The following is an 8,573-nucleotide window of genomic DNA, read 5'->3' on the forward strand; positions in this document are numbered from 1 at the left end:
CCGCCCGACAAGCCGCCCGCCCTCCCGCCCCCGGCTCCTCCCAGGCGCAGGGCGCAGCCGCCGCCTCGGGGCCCGCGCCGGCCCGCGTAGCCGCCCGCGCACACCCCGCCCAGCGCGCCGGCAGCGCGGGCTCCGCCGCGGCCCTAATGCCCGGCCTGCCCGACAGCCAGCCGAGCGGCCCGGAGCGCGCCCCGCCCACCCGAGCGCGCCCCGCCCACCCGAGCACGCCCCGCCCACCTCGCCGTTGGCTGGGGAGACCGGGCTCCGCCGCCGCCCTAATGCCCTAATGCCCGGCCTGCCCGACAGACGCGCCCCGCCCACCCGAGCACGCCCCGCCCACCTCGCCGTTGGCTCCGGAGAGGCCCTAATGCCCGGCCTGCCCGACAGACAGCCGAGCGGAGCGGCCCGGAGCGCGCCCCGCCCACCCGAGCACGCCCCGCCCACCTCGCCGTTGGCTGGGGAGGCCGGGCTCCGCCGCGGCCCTAATGCCCGGCCTGCCCGACAGCCGAGCGGCCCGGAGCACGCCCCGCCCACCTCGCCGTTGGCTGGAGAGAGCGGGCTCTGCGGAGACCCGAAGGCCCGGCCTGCCCGACAGCCGAGCGGCCCGGAGCACGCCCCGCCCACCCGAGCACGCCCCGCCCACCCAAGCACGCCCCGCCCACCTCGCCGTTGGCTGGGGAGAGCGAGCTCCGCCGCCGCCTTAATGCCCGGCCCGCCCGACAGCCGAGCGCCCGGAGCGCGCCCCGCCCACCCCAGAACAAGGCCCGCCCACCGCGGCACGCCCCCCGTGCCCCGGAACCCCACAGCTGGGGAGCTCCGGACCTCGCCCCGGCCCGCCCGCGGCAGGGGGCGGGGCAGGCACCTCCTCCAGGGCCCGTGTCCCTCGCGGTCCTAGAGTCTGCCCGCTCTCGGAGTCCGGACTCTCGCCTGGGCTAGAACTGGGCGTCCGGGTGGGCGCGGCGGGAGCGAGCTCCTGGGCAAATTCTGAAAGCTTTTGACTCGCAGCTTCTGCCGAGGACGAGTCGGCAGTTAAATCCTTTGGGGGATGGAGCAATAGCACAGCAGATAGGGCGTTTTTCTTGCACGAGACCGACCCGTGTTCGATTCGCAGCGTATCCCATATGGTCCCCTGAGCACCGCCAAGGGTAATTCCTGAGTGCAGAGCCAGGAATAACCCCTGCGCATCACCAGGTGTGACCCAAAAAAGCAGAAAAAAAAATCCCCTCCGCGCAGGGGGAAAAACGGAGGCGGTCTACTGGATAATTCCCAGTGGGTGGGGGAAAATGTGCGCAGTTGAAGTAACCCGGGTAATTCAGTGTAGCACACTCAATAAAATAAAATCTCTCTGTGTCTGTCTCTCTCTGTCTCTCTTTCTCTCATATACGTATGTATATTCGGTGACTATCCTGGGTCAAGACTCTAACAGGCAAATCAATTCTATAAAAAACAAAAGCGAATAAAAATTTTAACTATGTTTAGCTCTTTGAACGTGGGGAAGACATGGGGAAGAGTGCAAAGCTTTCCTGCCATAAATTTATAATACGCTTAAATAAATATATATTATCTAAATATATTTTTGTTCTGAAAATTGAGCTGCGAAAGAGAGCCAGTCTCGACACAGTGGAGACAGCGATGCTATGGGAGCAGAGGTTTCTCAAGTGAGGGCAGTGTCCGACAGCAGAACAAACCTCTCTGGTGAGATTCATCACTGTGCCCTGCTCCTGATGGGCACAATGATGAATTTAGTCTACTATGGAATAAATTTTATTTCTGTTTTATTTCCAACTATTTGAGAAAACTGTGCCACTCTGTCATCTTGGCATTGTAAATGAGCACATCAGAGAAGGTAATAATATTCTACCAGAGAACTGTAATGATGAGACATCTTTGGTCCCCTCCTCTCCCTCCCCAAACCCCTACACATACTAGTGGGATTTGGGTCTGAATTGAGAAAAAATTCAAAAACCCAGATAGACTTTTTCAAAACATTCAAACAAAATTTAGATAGAAAATAGATTGCTGATACCTAAATACTGTTTGTTTCCACAGTGATTCCCATTATAAAACTCCTGGGTGGAAAACACTGCTCATAGAACAGAGCCAGTCCCCTCACTTACTGGCTCAGGCTTCAGGCTTTCCTGCCCCCATGGAATCAGCTCTCTCTCTCTCTCTCTCTCTCTCTCTCTCTCTCTCTCTCTCTCTCTCTCTCTCTCTATCTTTCCTCCACCCCCCCCCCCCGCCACCCAAAATACTGTTTTTCACCTGGTTTTTTAGCTCCGGGCTTTAGCATTTCAGCAAATATGAGCCCACTTGCCTAGTCTAGACCTCAAAATAGCATCCACCTTCATTCTTTTATTTATTTTATTATTTTTTAATTATTATTATTATAATCACCGTGAGCTACAGGGACAAAGCTTTCCTCTTTGAGTTTCAGTCATACAATGATCAATCGCCCAGCCTCCACCAGTGCACATCTTCCATCATCAAGAACTCCAGTCTTCCTCCCTCCCACCCCTTCCTCTTCCTCTATGGCAGACAACCTTCCCCCATATTCTTTTGTATTGCCTGTTATGAATAGCATAAGATGTTGGGTGGCCGCGAGAGCAGCCACATGCTCCTGGAATTCTGAAATTTTAGATAATTAGGGTCTGGAGAAATCTCTGCAGTGAACTGCTCTGTTTGGAGATTCTTTTGTGTGTCTCTGGATCCTGGCTGTTAAAGAGCTTAAGTAGCAGCCAGAGGCAGTTTGTGGGTGTGACCTCCAGGGCCCCATGGGGACAGGGGTGGGGGAAAGGGGAGCGACCTGAGAACTACCTGCCCATCCCCTATCCCTATCCCTTGAGGCCTGAAGTTTGTTGTCACTGAACCTTTGTACCTGCATCTCTCACTGGGTTCTGGAAGTTGACAGCCACCGGGGTTTTTTAGGGGGCATGTGGAGGGACGACTCCTGCCCCCGTCTGAGGAACTCCAGTGAAGCCAGCCTGGCCCAAAGTCTGGAGGCTTCTCTGCAGTGAGCTGCTCCGTTCAGAGATTCTTTTGTGTGTCTCTGGATCATGGCCCTTGTTTCCATCTTTTCCAGAGAAATGAACTATTGGCATTTGCCCTGCAGGGTGCACCCACTCACCCACAGCACACCACCAGCCCTAACTGTGACTTTTGATCTCTTTAAGAGATGTTGGGTCCCTGAAATAAAGGCCAATAAATGAGCTTGTAATAGCTGAGCTGGAGGTGGTTTGTGGGCATGGCTCTCACAGACCAAACTTTTGGTCATTTAATTTCCTAGTAAACTTGACCCCAAGTTGTTGGGGTCCGGCCAAAGGCACAGCAGCAATTTTGGGGTATCAGGAAGCCTGAAGCCACCATCAGGCTGCTGATGCACTCGCCCCACAGATACAGGTTGACCTGCTGGCGGCACCATACCCCCACACCTCCATTCTTTCTTATTAAATTCCCTTTTGCTTAGACCTCCAGGTACTATAACCCCTCGTTGTATTGTCACCCATGTTTCTGAACCCCATTAAAATTCTGAGCCCCACCTCAATCTGCTTGCCCCTGAATCTTACAGGATCCTATGAACAGAGATTATCAACTTTACACAGAAACCCTGGCAAATCTTACATAAAAACAAAATCGATTTTGTTTTCATATGGCCTTTTCCTGAAACCGATTTCTGATGGAATGATCTACAATTGTAGCTAGTTAGATTGAGAGCTAAATTCATAGGGGAAAACTGTGGACCCCAGTTGTAGATCCTCATAATACCCTTGAAGAAGCACAAAGGGAAAAAGGGAAAAATTTGTGTGCCTGTTACTTGAACTGAGGTGTTTGTGGGGTTTGTCTGGTTTGGTTTTGCCATGTGTAATGTGGTTAGAGATAAAATTCGGCTGAAACATCACCACACTTTTGCACTCAGAGCATCATCAGAGCTTAGAATACAGTTTGTCAAGTCGGAGATATAGTATAGGGGTTTGCGTTGCACACAACGCAGGTTCGATCCCCTGAGTACAGAGCCAGGAGTAAGCCCTGAGCACCGCTGGGTCTATCCCCAAAAGGAAAAGAACACAGCAGCATCTGCAGCAGTATCAGCTTCACAGAGAGTGTATCATATCTGGGAAAAGATGGGTTTGTATATGGTTAGTACTTTGATGCCATCCTGAGTGTGTGGAAGCCACAGAATTTGTGGAACCACAAGTAAACAACTAGAGTTCAGACTTTTCCTCTAGTCAACAAATATCTTTTTTTTTTTTCATGGCCAGAAATATAGTTCAAGTAATAGTGCAAGACTTGCATATGTGAGACCCTGAGCCTGATTCCAGACAATGCAGGGCCCCACCTCCACACAGCACCACCAGGAGGGGCCCCAGGACCACAAAATAACATAAGGGCTGGGAATATGACCCAATTCCCAGCATGCAGACCCCCCCATACTATATATGGGCGTATCCCTGGTCGGCCCAAAGCATGGTCACAGTACCCAGGGGACGACCGCAGGTTAGGCCCAGCACTGAAACATTAGTCGGCACCAAGTATCCCCAGCCTAACTATCCTCATGATACTAAACGGTTCATGATCTCCAACCACCACTGAAAAGGCTACTATAAAAACAAATAAACAAAATGCCTATAAAAATGCTTAAATAAATATTTCCATTGGAATGCCAGAATATATTTTCTGTAACTCATTCTGCCTCTAACACATATCACTTATCTATTTCTGCCATCTCTGTACTCTCTGAAAGCATTTGGGCTTGCAGCAGGAAAAGAAGTGAGCAAAAGTGCTTATGATGGGCTGGGGAGAAAGTTTTGGGGGGGAAAAAATGTACAGAGGAAATCTGAGATAGGTAGAATTTCCCAAACTTAACCTTCACAATTTGTACTTTACAATTCATCCCAACAGCCCATCGAGGCTGGTGCTATGATAGATCCACTTTCTGGATGAAAATACTGAGGTATTTGCCAAAGATTGTACAACCTTGCAAGGGGAATAGGATTGGAACTTGACTCAAGTGGCCACTCTCACCTCTCTTTGGCTCCTGGAAAAGTGCCTCATTCTGATGCATGTAGAAGGGGTTTGAGATGCAGACTCCTTTGCAACCCACATACATCAGCCAAAAAATATATGCAAATAGCTATTTCACTGGTCACGCTTGCCCCAGCTGGACAATAGCACTGCACTGTAGCACTGTCCTCCCAATGTTCATTGATTTTCTCGAGCGGGAACCAGTAACATCTCCATTGTGAGTCTTGTTGTTACTGCTTTTGGCTTATCGAAAATGCCACGGGGAGCTTGCCAGACTCTGCCATGTGGGCGGGATACTCTCCGTAGCTTGCTGGGCCCTCTGAGAGGGACGGAGGAATTGAACCCAGGTCAGCCGTGTACAAAGCAAATGCCCACCCGCTGTGCATCACTCCAGCCCAGCTGGACAATAAGGGATAATTAATATGCTTATCCCTGGGAGAGAACAAGGCAGAGTCTCCTACCCTATGCCTGACGGTCTCCACCAGGGCCCAACAGCTGAAGACCACCGAGGCCCAGCCAAGGCCATGCTGGGAGCACTCTCCACACACCTGGATGAGCCTCACGCATAAAAGAACTGACAGAGGAACCCAGGTGTGTGGGACCTGGGGCTGAGATCTCCAAGCCTGCACAGTTTGGGACTGGACCTGCCAGTAACTAGACAGTTACACCCACCAACTACCGTGTAACCCCAACAACGGCCAGGATCCAGAGATCATCACACTCAGCTCCTGGGAGAGAACAAGGCAGAGTCTCCTACCCTATGCCTGACTGTCTCCACCAGGGCCCAACAGCTGAAGACCACCGAGGCCCAGCCAAGGCCATGCTGGGACCACTCTCCACACACTTGGATGAGCCTCACGCATGAAAGAAGTGACAGAGGAACCCAGGTGTGTGGGACCCGGGGCTGAGATCTCCAAGCCTGCACAGTTTGGGACTGGACCTGCCAGTAACTAGACAGTTACACCCACCAACTGCCGTGTAACTCCAACAACGGCCAGGATCCAGAGATTATCACACTCAGCTCCCGGAAGCGCGACATCTTATCATCTTATCATCTTATCATCTCATTCCTAATTTGTTCAAACTGGCAGGCTACCAAATGTAACATGCCCACACGGCAGAGTCTGGCAAACTCCCCGTGGTGTACCCAATATGCCAAATACCAGTAACAATGATGGGTCTCATTCTCCTAACCCTGAAAAAGCCTTGAATATGGCACTTTAAAAAAAAAATCTCAGGGCTAGGACGAAGAAGACGTTACTGGCACCTGCTCGAGGCAATCGACGAACAACAGGGTGGTCGTGATCGTGATCCCACACAAAAGAGAATAAAGCACAGAGCAACACTAAGAATAGTGTCTAGTGCTCAGCCCAGCTAGAGAGCTTTGAACAGACTCAAAGTCAACCTTTTAAAGGCTGGGTAGGACAACAAAGCCTTCCAGCAGGCAGTGGACTCCCTCTATTCAATGAGCCTCTACTATGAGCCAGGCACCTAGTTAGTATTATTGGCCTGGGGGTCACTCCCAGTTGGCGCTCCAGACTTACTCCTGGCCCAATGCTCAGTAATCATGCTGGACAGTACTCAAGAGGCTATATGCAGTGTTGGCTGCATGCATGGCAAGTGCCTTATCTTCAGCACACTCTCTCCAGCCCCTAATCAGTATTTTAGATGAATTTTCTAACGAAAGCTATTCATTGCCCCTAAATTTTGATCATGTTTTGCTCATTTTGCCACACTTGCAAGGTGCTGCTCACCTGGTGCAGAGGCACCCAGACATTCAGACTCAAGAACCCATGAATTCTCCCCTTCTCTACACTACTGAAAGTTAGTGAATCAACCCCCTTGGTCTATCAAAACAGTGATGTTCAACCATCAGTGACTTAACTTTTTACTGCTGACATGTAGTTCAGAAGGAAATTGACTCATCTTCACAATAGATCTATGACTTTGACTTGATGGGCAGGACAACAGTTAAGACAGCCAGCTTAGTCATTCATTAAATTAAGGGCTTAAAAGAAGAGGACCATAGGCCTAGCCTTGGATATCCTATTAAAAACTGTACCATTAATTGTAGCACTGTCCTCCCATTGTTCATTGATTTGCTCAAGTGGGTCCAGTAACGTCTCCATTGTGAGACTTCTTGTTACTGTGTTTTGGCATATCAAATACGTCACGGGTAGCTTCCCAGGGTTGCTGTGCGGGCGAGATACTCTCGGTAGCTTGCTGGGCTCTCCAAGAGGGGTGGAGGAATCGAACCCAGGTCAGGTGCATGCAAGGCAAATGCCCACCAGCTGTGCTATCGCTCCAGCCCATCTGGACAATAAGGGATAATTATCATGCGTGCAAGGCAAATGCCCTACCCACTTCTTGGCCTTTTGGCTAAGATCAAGTGTAGTACCATTAATTAATTCAGTAAAACAAATATTAGTCAGTTATGATGAATAAGCTCAAGAGTTTTCGAAGACAGGCGTCTTTTTGTGGCTATCTCTCTCTCGGCATTCCTCACACAATCATGGAGGTGATGAACCAGTTCCTCCTCAATGTTGTCAACAATGACATCTTCCCATGTTGCCGCAATAGTGCCAAAGAGTTCCCAGTTGGTGGTCGTTTTGGGCATTCTCTTCTTAAACTTTTCAGCCTTTTCTCCCCACTCCGTGAAGTAGAATTTTGCAGGAAGGAGATGGTGGTCCCATCCCGTTTGAATTTTGAGACAACAGCAACATCGGTCAGGCAAAACTGTCAAATGAATATGATGTGGTCAATGTTGGTGTGGAACCGTCTACCAGGAGACTCCCATGTCCAATGTTTAGATTTGGCCTTCTGGAACTATGAGTTACCATGGATGGTGGTCGACATGATGAACTCAGACAGTCTCTCACCCTGTTCATTCCATTCTAAGCCATGGGTCCCAATGTAGAGTTGTTTGGCTGATCTTCTTGGTTCTATCTTGGCATTAAAATCACCGACAATGATCTTGTAGAAGGTGTGGTCTTCTTTATAGAACTTCTCCAGCTCCGTGTAGAACTTCTCCATTTCTCCTTCATCATAATTGGATGTTGGTGTGTAGACAACGAAGGTAGAAACTGCCAGCAGTAAGCCACATCTATTCAAGTGTAATCATCTGATTCGGGTTGTTAGGCATTCGAATGAATTAATGCTCATGGCCAAGTTTGTGTTGACAAGGACACTGACTCCACCAATGCCTCTTTTGTCACATGTTCCAAGGAAAAGTTCTTCTCCAGTGTTGAAAACGGTGTGATGTGATTGATGCCTTCTCGTCTTGGTCAAACCAATGATGTCATACTTGATCTTTCACACTTGTACCATCAGATCCTCCATGGATGCATCCATGCCAGCATATGTACATTGAAAATACAGACAGTCATTTTTGTCCTTCTTCATTTTGGCAGCCTAGTTCGGCCTTGAGATTTTATCAGCCTTTCCTTCCTCATTCTTCTTAACGCTGCCATATTGGTGGTTCTTTCAGGGTCAGGGGAATGAGACCCATTGTATTTACTGGTTTTTTACCTGCCCATTCTGCCTTTCTCCTCATT

General features: G+C 50.0%; 1 non-coding gene across 1 annotated transcript; it reads left to right on the forward strand.

Moving 5' to 3' along the window:
• The first annotated feature begins 7,378 nt into the window (after positions 1–7,378).
• On the forward strand, positions 7,379–7,572 carry LOC130017476 (U2 spliceosomal RNA). Its single transcript, XR_008791412.1, has one exon. It is a non-coding gene; the product is annotated as a U2 spliceosomal RNA (small nuclear RNA).
• The last annotated feature ends 1,001 nt before the right edge of the window (positions 7,573–8,573 follow it).

Source organism: Sorex fumeus, unplaced genomic scaffold (assembly GCF_029834395.1).
Source record: "Sorex fumeus unplaced genomic scaffold, SorFum_2.1 ptg000197l, whole genome shotgun sequence".
Taxonomy (NCBI): Eukaryota; Metazoa; Chordata; class Mammalia; order Eulipotyphla; family Soricidae; genus Sorex; species Sorex fumeus.